A 10,729-nucleotide genomic window follows, 5' to 3' on the forward strand; every position below is an offset into this window, starting at 1 on the left:
GAAGAGAAGCTTTTGAAAATTTTTATGACATGTTGGAGTATAACTTCAAGATATGCAATTGCTTTCACATTATTAGATAAAAAAGGCCTTTAGTCATAGGCCTCCATTAAATACATAGCAGTTATTAATAAGACCTAGTATTTAATTATAAATCAAGGTTTTTTCTTTTGAGATGTAGCTTATGTAACATTTAAATTACAGACAGTAATAACATAACATAAAATGAGAAAAGAATCACACAGGACTCTTTTGAATAGAAAATATGGTCCAAGGTTCCAATCTCGCAAAAAATTATTTAGACTCTTAAGTGCACCCACCAGGAACAGTATCGCTAATGTAGCAGAATGGTTTTCAGCAGGTAACATTTAAGATGGCCCCCAAAAGAGTGATCTTAAGGCCAAATCTATSCAGGAGTGCAGATTTTCTGTAGAAGTTTATATTGTGAAAGAAYATGACTTGATGCCTTTGGAGAAAAAAAGGGTATGACTGTGTCACATGCTATGCAGCAGCAACTTTCGTGTTCTTTCTTGTCAGCTCTTTCTGACAAATCATTCAGACATTTTTGATCTCTGGGCCTTTTTATGCCTCAACTTCTTGGTCAATATAAGCAAGCTGGTGCCAAACATATTCTTTGTTTCTGTGACAACTTTTATGAAGGTCGACAGTTTAAACCAAACCACATAAATCAAGCCTGCAACACCAGCTATATGAATCTAACCATGTTGCTCTTTTGGAAGTGGACTACTTTTTGGTCCATCAATCTAAATATTATAAGAGCATTCTGTCTTTTATTCTTTCTTTAATATTCCATGTTGAGGATATGATCCTTACTCATAAATTACCACTTATCTATGAAAACCTTTAAAACKGTTATGACAGTAGTAGACACGTATCCATCAGGTGGATCAAGGTGATCAGTTTATATCAGATGAGATGMTAATCAGGCATCAAGCAGCTATAGTGTATTATCTATTGACCTGAACTAGTTTTTATACATGTGACCTACAGCATAAAGCTGTGAACATTGACTGCCAACTCTCTGAAGTTATCCAGTTCCTCTCCAAATTCTTCTCAACACAAAAGCATAWTTTAGGAGGTTTAAGATTTGTCTGYTTACTAGTATTTCAGCTAACATTAGAAATTCTTGGATAATTCAYCCCATTTTCAAGAAAGTCCTTGAGAGAAAAAGGAAAATGCAAAGCTGCATTGACATTTCAGCCCATGTAGGGCGCTGTCATAACAAAATCACCAATAAAAGTAGGAAAATCCATGTTATGCATACGTTTTCAGCATTTTTAAAGCATATAACTTTATATAATAATGTAACACACTCTTAAGCTCAGTTAAAAACTGAGATTTCACTACTGAATTTTGGAAAGATAAAGAATAACTCAAAGTATAACTTTTGAGTTACATTTTAGTATTGCTAGCTTATTTTTGAATAACAAAAACCAGGTAAGCTTGAGGGATAAAATGCAATGTTTTTAATAGTTACATAAATGGTTAGCTGACTTTGAAAAGCTTTTTCTGCTTTTGCTGCTGTTTCCTCGTGTACAAAGTGATAACACCATCATTTTGAAGGTGAAATTATTAATTATTATTAGCTCCATGACTAATATTAAATTACAAGTGTACTTCTGCCTTGGGATAGATCAAGTGGCTTTTAAAGCTCTTCAATATCTTTGCCTTTATCAAGCTGTGATTGTTATTAATTAAATCTTGTCCAACTGAATTACTTAGCAACATGGGTTGTGGCACAGGCAAGATAACATCCCTTTCGTGCTCTTTTGAGACAGATTTTGGTTTGCTAAAATCTTGCCCAAGTAATATGGAAATCCTCATACACTGAAATGCTACAACTTGAAATCTGATATATGTGGTTTATCTCTGCATGAGACACCACCGACCACATCTGTTCGGTTCTGTGGTTTACTCAGAAGAAAATCCCTGCTCATTAGTGTCCCTCGCCCCTTCCTTATCCTTTAGGAATGCTAACRTTTCAGGTAGCAGCTTTGACAATTATTTTGACTCTTGTAACACAGAAATAGGGTATAGAACTGAGCACTGAAATGGAGTATCCCTACAGGTATAAATCAAGGGAACTCAAGGGAAAAGTGCTAGAACCAAGRGCTTCCATTCAAACCACTGTCTTGGGGAAATGCTAGCAGAAGCAAACTAGAGTCTTATTTTCAAGACACCAGATTATTTAAAAACAACACAACAAAACAAAATTGGACTCAAATCCATCGAGCAAGTGATTCTGTTTCAATTTTGGCATTTCAGCTTAGCCTCCTAGTCTRTAGAAACACCTTCTGTAAGGAAAAATTAAGCTATTTCCTCAACTTCCTTTTCATTCTGGAAGAGGCAGGAAGACACCCATTTGATTCATAGACAGATAATGATCAAGGTCCTTCAGTCACAGGGTACAGTGGCTTTAAAGTCTTATCTGAAGATATGCTTTTACATGTGAGGTTTTTTTGGTTTGGTTTTTTTTTTTTTCTGAATGAAAAGATCCATGTGATATGACAGATTGRTTAGTGGATAAGGAAAACTATCACACAGCTTTTGATAGTACTTTGTGAAACAATGTACCAGGAACAGAAATGTGTCTTGATCTTTTTTTTCCCTCCTCTTTCTTTGCAATATAACTTTTATTCTTCATGGATATTGGAAAGATTCTTTAATTTCAGTTTAGCAACAATGACAGACTCCTCAGACATTTCCATAAGGAACTCAGATAACTCCTCAGGAGAAAAACAATTCAATACAGGAGAAAATAAATTCAAAACAGGAGAAAAATGGTAATGATGAAAGAGTTTTTCAGACTGCTGCAGAAAGAACCAACGCCAAAATTCACAAGGTAACGGCATGATTACATTTATAAGCTAACTTTACAGGTTTTGAATAAAAATAGCCCCTTGAACATGAAATGAAAACAAACACATTTAATTTCATGATTAAATTAAGGCCAGTAGCCTTTTTTGAAGTTGGATCCTGGGATTAAACACAGACAATTTAAAATGCTATATGACCTGGCAGACATGTTGAAAGACCAACATTTTTTGAATGGTAGCCAGAAACTGACATAAAAGCAGTACTAAAAGCTCAACTTTAGGCCCTTGAATTGTTTCCTTAGTACTTTGACCATACACAGTGTGAGTCAGAAACTGTAAGGTTTTGAACTCTTACAAATGTGAATAAAAGAGGCTGTACATACAATAAAGCTCTAATAGTGAAGGCATCCTGGCCTATGCTGGACACCTTGTCTTTTCCCTTTTGAACCATAAGATAGTAAAAAGAAAAAAGAGAAAAAGCTTCATGACAGGTTTCAAATGGACAGATGAATATATTTTTCTCAAAATAGATGATATTTATTTTATTTCTGATTAATTACATATTTGGAAGAAAGTATTCCTACTACATAGGCAGGGCTACTAGCATGCAATGTTTTTTTAATGAGGAATAATTCAGGTTATTAACAGGTCTAGCAGCCTTATAACTTTTTTTGGCTGGCCAAATCTGCTTTATGTCCTTCAAAGTCCCATGTGGTAGCTTTAYGGACTTGTGGTGACATTTACCAGAAAAGACAGAACTCTTCCCTCACCAACCCCTGCTATTGAACTCAGCCAATACATTGTGCGAGACTAACCAAGTTGCTTCCAAACCCAGAGCCTGAATTCAATAAAAGCTTTATAGGATTTTCCACTTTCCCCACAGGAGAAAAATAGCTGTGAGTTTGTTGTTTGGAAAGGCATTGATTAGCATATTGTTGGAACAGACTGCTGACCTAACTATCACAGACTCAGCATGAAGAAGTCTCCTAAGTACAAGTATCTAGCAGAATAAGAACTCATTTCTCTCGCCTCATTAACCATTTCCTTAACTTAGAAGTTCTATATTCCATTTGTTATATTAGTGAGGCAACTCAATAAAYACAAAAAATAACTAAACGTCTAATGAAAGCAAACTATCAACTCACCTAGAAGAAATCATTCAATTTACATTAAAAAAAATTCTAAAAACCAAAGAGATAGTATTTTCTTGTGCTTTTTATTTTTCAAGCTATTTATTTAAATAAAATTGAAAATGATCAGGAGATAGTTCAAGTAGCAGGACACCCCAAGAGCATAAAAAGTATTTTCAGACACACTGCTACCCAATCCAAGATATAACATAAGCAACATAATTATATTGCAGAACATAAGGAACATGGGACCGCTGTATTTGTAACACTCCTGTTAAGTCAGCTGGGATACAGAATTCAGAATGCTTGCTGCAATACAGTGCTCTTGGCCTTGGGTGTGGGGAAAAAAGGAAAAAAAAATAATTGCTGAATTAAAAATCTATGTGGGACTGAACCAGGAGACAGATCATTGCCACACATGCCATCACAGCATATTGCAGGGGAACAGAGTATTTTTAGGTACTTTARGGATGGGGACTGTAGGCTTTTTGTGTAGAATTAAGAGAATACAGGATGTGAGAGAGCCACACTGCCTCCTTTATTCCTCCTGCCTGCACTTGGTTTGCTTTCCCAAAAGTTGCTCCAGCGTTATTCCCAATTCCAATTTTGGATTAATGAGGCATTCACACTTCCTCAGGGAAGATCTGATTTTAAASTACTGTTGTTTATGTTCTGTTTAAGTGTGTGCTGTACAGTTGATGTTTGTAATGGAGTAATACAGAAAAACAGGCACTTCTAGCAAAATAACACCCCAAACAGATCTTAACATATGTTTGGCTCTCATTGCTGGAGATAGACTATGTCCCTTGTCCCTAGAAGTCACTGTACTTCTGCAGGTTCTCTATCATGCCCTTCTGCTAAAGAGCATTGATATTTTGTGATGTTTTGCTGCTCTCAGAATGCAGGATAATGTTTCTTCCCCATAAGCAAAACCTTCCAGGGAATCAGTTCAGAGGGGTCCAGTGAACAAAAAAAAGGTTGGATAAAAAGTCCCTGAATATGTGTTATCATGAATCCACTTGTATGGATGAATGTGAATTGGTTTTATATATACCAGCTCTGTTAGGGTGTGCTCCACTGTAAATTCATTCAGCAATATAAATCAGAAAGGATTTAGCCACACGTGTATATATATGTAGGAACACACACACCTCCCTTTTCTAAACCAACAGAACCAACCAATGTAAAGCATGATTCCCCCAAGATCTGAGTTTATAAAGATCCTGTTTATTATACCCCTGCCTCATAGCAGAAAGCTAAATGCCTCATTACCCAATTATGGCTACAAAATAACTCTGTATCATTCTCATTTTTACAAATGAAGCACTGAGGCAAAACATAAATTGATTGCTCAGAGGTCAAATTACAGTTGACCCAGGATTGAAACCCAGCCCAAATCATTATGTACCAGATGATGCTTCTATAGTTCGGCTCTGAAATCTAGCTCATATAAAGGGAAAGAGGAGATTTTCTTGAAACTGAGATTTTGTAAGAGCAGTGGACATCTTTAAGGTCATACACCATCCTTACACTTCAGTCTTTAAAAACTGGAAGAATACAAGACAAGACTGAAGACATGAATGAGAGTGTGGGCATTTTAAAGTTAAAGGTGTWAGGCAGAAATCTTGCAACAGGGAGAATTAAGATAACAACGTAAATCAACACAATTATGCTAATATACAATGGGCATAAATGAGATGGAAAAGAAGCACCAGAATAATTTCAGCTTGTTTGCACTTTAGATCCCCACAATGTTTGTGTCTATGAAYCAGTAACCCATAATTCATCATAGAGAAAAAGAAACAAACAAAAAACCACATCAGAAAAAGAATTTGCCTGTTTGATATTTGGAATGAGAGAAACTCATTCCAAATGAGAACTCGCATTCTGTGAGTTCCTTTCCTTTCTCTCCCTTAGGGGGAAGTAGAAAATTTCCTCAGATGTAGAAATATATTCCATTATTGCATCTCCCCTATTTTTCCACAACACTGGTCATATTTTAAATGCAACTAAGCATCTGAATAAAGTATGGAGAACTTCAAAAGTGACAGATGAATGAATCCAGGCACTTTTTGTGGTTTCTGTTCCCTATCTCAGTTTGTGCTGATTTATTCAGGATTCTTCACTTCAGACAGTTTTTCATTCATTTCAGCATCCTCTCATTGACCATAAGATCCCTCAATTTGCATATCAACTTCTTCTGTGAAACTTTATGAAAGCTGTACTCAGATATAAGTCAAACAGATCTATAGCATCCCCAGTCTCTAATTTCTTCATCCCACTTGCTCCATGATTAATTCCATCACATGCTTCTGACAAGATCTAATTCTCTAAACCCATGGCTCTTGGCTACTGCRTAAGAGACTTTTATCTAACATGCTAACAAGTTCATCCTTTATGAATAATTCTAGAAATCTTTCCCAAAACAGCAGTTAAATCTGCTGGCCTGTTGTTCTCTGCTTCACAACCTGAGTTAACTGGCAGTGAACAAAATGTCAGAATTATACAATTCTGGCAGTGTCTGATCAATGAAGAAGTCCTCTTAGTGCTTTGTACCTGCTTAGTGTTACATCTATAAGACAAGGTTTAGGTTGTGCCTTGTCATCTTATCTGCTGTGGCATCAGTGCAAGATATAGCAGGGAAAGAGACAGCAAATAAATTGACTTCAAAGGCTGTTATGAGAGAGAGGATTTAGGGAGCAGGGACTTCTTTCCTGGGATGATATCACTTTCACAGAGTAGTAGGAAAATATGGATAAAAATGTGAAAAAATTAACCAGTCCACCCATTTGCCCAAGTCACATTACCACTGTATTTTTTCAGACTTACRTTTTTTGTCTAATGTCTCTTTAAGGACAAACACTGACAGATCAGCATAAGCTCCAGTCTACCACAGTGCTCTATTACCTTCTGTCTGACCAGAAGCATTTGGTGGGATTCTTCACTGAAAGATGGCGTAGATAAAAATATTGTAAATGGCTTAAAAAGTAATTAAGCTACATTCAAAATTTAAACCAAAAAGGCAGCTAAAAAGCATGATGCTGACACATCTTTGAACACAAGAATTCCCTAAATTCCGAGTTACTAAACTCTGTGAAATACATCAAGAAGCATTTTTTTCTATACCTTGTTTTTGCACTCTTTCCCTAAACACTCACTGCTTGTTAGTGTTAGGGACAAGATATTGAACTAGACGGACTGTTCAATGCACTATTGATAATTTTTTGTTCCTATCATCTTGCTGCTCTACACTGGACTCTCTCCAGTGGGCCTGCATCTTTCCTGAAAAATGACTATCAATTCCAAAGCATCCTGGCTCACACTGGCAAAAGCTCCATGTTGCAGTCATCTTGCTGCTGTCATCTTGCACTATGTAGACCTGCACTGGCACCTCCCCTGTCACCACTCCTGTCACATTTATATTTCTACTTGCTGAGTAGAGGCCTTTATCATAAATTCTCCATGATGGCCTAAAAAATGCTTCTTTAAACTCGTAGCTTCCATCCATCTGCAAAAATATCCTGATGTCCACAAAGGTTCTTGGGATGATATCTATTATCTGCAGTTAGCTCATCTTTTTGCAGCAATTTTGAGTCCCTTTAACCATTGTTATCTACTCTTTGTATTAGTATTATTCTGTATGTTCCTTTGTAAGGACACCAGTGAAACATCTCAGCTCCTTTAGAACTGCTTGCCYTCACCTAGGAGAAAGAGCTCTTTTTCAGGAACTGAATTTTTCCCTCTTTCTTCTTTTATCACCAAGGCTACAAGCCTTGGCAACAGGGAAAACAGAACATCTATTTATAGAACCAATGAGTGAGAAGTGCAAAGACCTAGAGATGGACCAATTAGTAACTACTCTGTCTCGTTAGCATTCAGTTTCTGATGGAATACAAAAAGGCAAATCTGAAGATCATCTGCATGAGATACTGGGAACAACGAGACCAATCTGATACTGCCCAAGGAAAATATATAATGACAAAACAGTATGGGATCTAAAATTGGATCCTGTAGAACCCCAGCATTAATGAATGTTTCATTAAAGAGGCTTAACTGCAACAAGCGGGCTCCCCTAGAAGAAATACAATTCATGAAATGCTAGATAATCCAGAAGAGATAGTTAATCTCTGCTGTAGTAACTGATGTTCAATTATAACAAATGATGCAAACAAATACTAAAAGAGTGGATTAACATGGTGTTTTTTAGTAAATATGTGATGAGAGCTCTGCTGGATACTTCTATTAAGCATCTGGGGTGAATGACAATGGAAGTCAGCACTGAAATTTCTTGCACATGTTGATTACTAGAGGATGTTCTTCCACCTGAACTACAGCCTCATCTTGAATAAATGGGTTCTAAAGTAGGCTATATGAAAACTAACTCTCCATAATAAACACTGATCAATTCAGGATGTATCACAGTTAAATCCAAACACATAATATGAAACATGATTAAACAGACATAATAGAGGAAATGGTAGACTATCTGCAGGTAACAAAATCAGTACAAYACTGATTACAAACAACCACTTCAGAACAAATGCAAATCTTCTATTACTGTGTTGCTGACTAATRGGTTAGTTGAAAACAGGCCTAGGCCAAATTTTTCCATAAGAATTTATTCAAGCTGCTGTATTATTCCTTTCTTTTGAAAGCACAGTACTATTTATTCATGCTGCCCAGAAAATTACAGCTAAAATTTCTACTGCTTAAAATTGTATTAATGAAATACCAGTAAACACTGAGTGGCAAATAAACACAGCTTTAATGCCCTTGTTCTGYCACATGGTCTTTGTACAGGAAAAATCAAGAATTTATTAGATGGACAATGAGGCTTAAAAAAACAGGGAGAGTWGCAGTTCTAGGATTAGGACTGACACTCAGATCCTTTCTGGAGATTTCTCCTCCTGTAGTTTTGCCTAGAMAGTTTAAAGGCTGAGGGTCTCACCTACTGTACTGGCATTAATTGAGAAGAGCTTGTTGCAGACCTGAGCCATCTGATYCACCTGGAGATTCTTTCTCACTCTTCTCAAATGCTAATGTTTAAATTTCTACCGTCCCCATTATACTTCCCAGCCTTTCACAGCTAGGCAAGTTTTAATTTCWCCAGCAATCAGACTGTTCTCCTTAAAAGGCTCCTGGGCAATTCCATCTGCCACAAGAGCAACAATTCACTCTCATCAACCAGGCTCTTCCAGAAGTAATTTTGTCTCTTTGTATGGGGAGTACTGTGTGTTCTAGTGAAAACCAGATAATTCTGACTTTTTCTAGGTGATTACATTCATTAGCTGCAAATACAGAGCTAACATTAACATCATCTTATTAAAATAAATTACAAGGAAATGAGTTTGATGATTAAGACCCTAGAATAAAATCTCAGCAAACTCACAGCACCAGTCTTTGAGAGCCCTCAAAAATTACAGTACCTTTACACCTAAACTTATCCTGCTCTTTACTTTTTTTGTGGTCCTTGGGCAGGAACTCTGTCCGTTGAATTTACTGCAGCCATCACTGCTGTGCCACAAAAGACATCCAAAGAACAGGGAGCAGGGGTAGAGTTCACTGCAGAGTCAGGAAGAGATGGCACTAAACACACTCTGCTCATGCCTTGGAGGTTCACTTAGGTAGCCATTCAATTACTTGGCTAGCAAACGACTGTCAAAAGGGGAAGGATTCAAATTGAGTGTATTAAAAAGATGAGCTGTAATATAAAATGGTGCTCTTATGCAGTCCTTTGAAAGGATAGTTTRGGACTTTTCAGTATACTATTCTTTACTAGCAATGGAGAAGAAAGAGCTGGGCAAGTATATGTACACACACATGTATATATATACTCACATGCTTGCATGTGTTTGTGTGAGTACAAGTTCCAAGGAAAAAAACCCACATTTGTGAGGAAGAGGGAAGGGACTAGTCCTGTGTCCCACATCCTCATGCTGTTATCAGCCAAGACTAATCACCGAACTTCGGGGCAGGGCATACTTTAACAAAGCCGGTTTCTCACACCTTCAAAACTACTGCTGAGAACATCCTTTGTCACACCCAAAGTCCCCCAAGCACAGAGAAAACTGGCAGGTTGGATTCATGGAACTCACCTGCTTTATGGCACTTCCCACCTCTGCTTCCTCCCACAACTTCATTATAAACCTGATCCCAGCTGCTGTCAGGTCGCAGCTGCTCTCCCCATGGCTCCCAAATGTGTAGCAGATCTAAAGAATGTTCAAAGACAAATACATAGCAGGAAAAATGTCAAACAATCATAGCAAAACAAATAAAAAAAAAATCCTACCTACCTAATCACAAATGAGAAACTTCCTGTTTTCTGAATTCTTCACACCTTTTTCTTTTTCAGTTTCAAGTGTACCCATTAATTTGTAGATTATAATAAATCCACTTCTGATTAGTCTAAGTTCTGCTTTTTATGGCCTGCAGCTGAAACAGTGCCCTTCTCCCAGAACTAATTCTGTTCACTGATAAAGGCTTTGCTAGTATTTGAAATCTTTAGAAAATGTTGCATATTATTATTCTCTCTTTGGGGCATTCAAAATACCAGGACACATGATAGTCATATTGCACCAATGTCTGGCCAGACTTAAAACAGACCATGAAAGTGAGAGTGTTGTTTATTTTCCTCATCCTTCCATTAGAACTGCTTAATAGGTAAAAGTTCTGCCACCAAACAGAAGAACATCTTGTTCAGTGTCAGAAGAAAACTCATAACCCCAAACCACACTCTCATGACCTGAACCGTGCCCCTTGCTGAAA

General features: G+C 37.0%; 1 long non-coding RNA gene across 1 annotated transcript in view; it reads right to left on the bottom strand.

Annotated features, from left to right (window-relative positions):
- LOC130573830 (uncharacterized) overlaps positions 1-10,429 on the bottom strand; it is a 106,041-nt gene extending 95,612 nt beyond the window's left edge. Inside the window, exons 1-2 of the long non-coding RNA XR_008965364.1 lie at positions 10,258-10,429; positions 10,060-10,173 (exon numbers count right to left, since the gene is read on the bottom strand). This is a non-coding gene — a long non-coding RNA (uncharacterized LOC130573830). The remainder of the gene's footprint in view (positions 1-10,059; positions 10,174-10,257) is intronic.
- Positions 10,430-10,729: the final 300 nt, after the last annotated feature.

The sequence above is a fragment of the Malurus melanocephalus genome, unplaced genomic scaffold, assembly GCF_030028575.1.
Source record: "Malurus melanocephalus ecotype Western Australia unplaced genomic scaffold, MMel_1.1 scaffold_68, whole genome shotgun sequence".
Lineage (NCBI taxonomy): Eukaryota > Metazoa > Chordata > Aves > Passeriformes > Maluridae > Malurus > Malurus melanocephalus.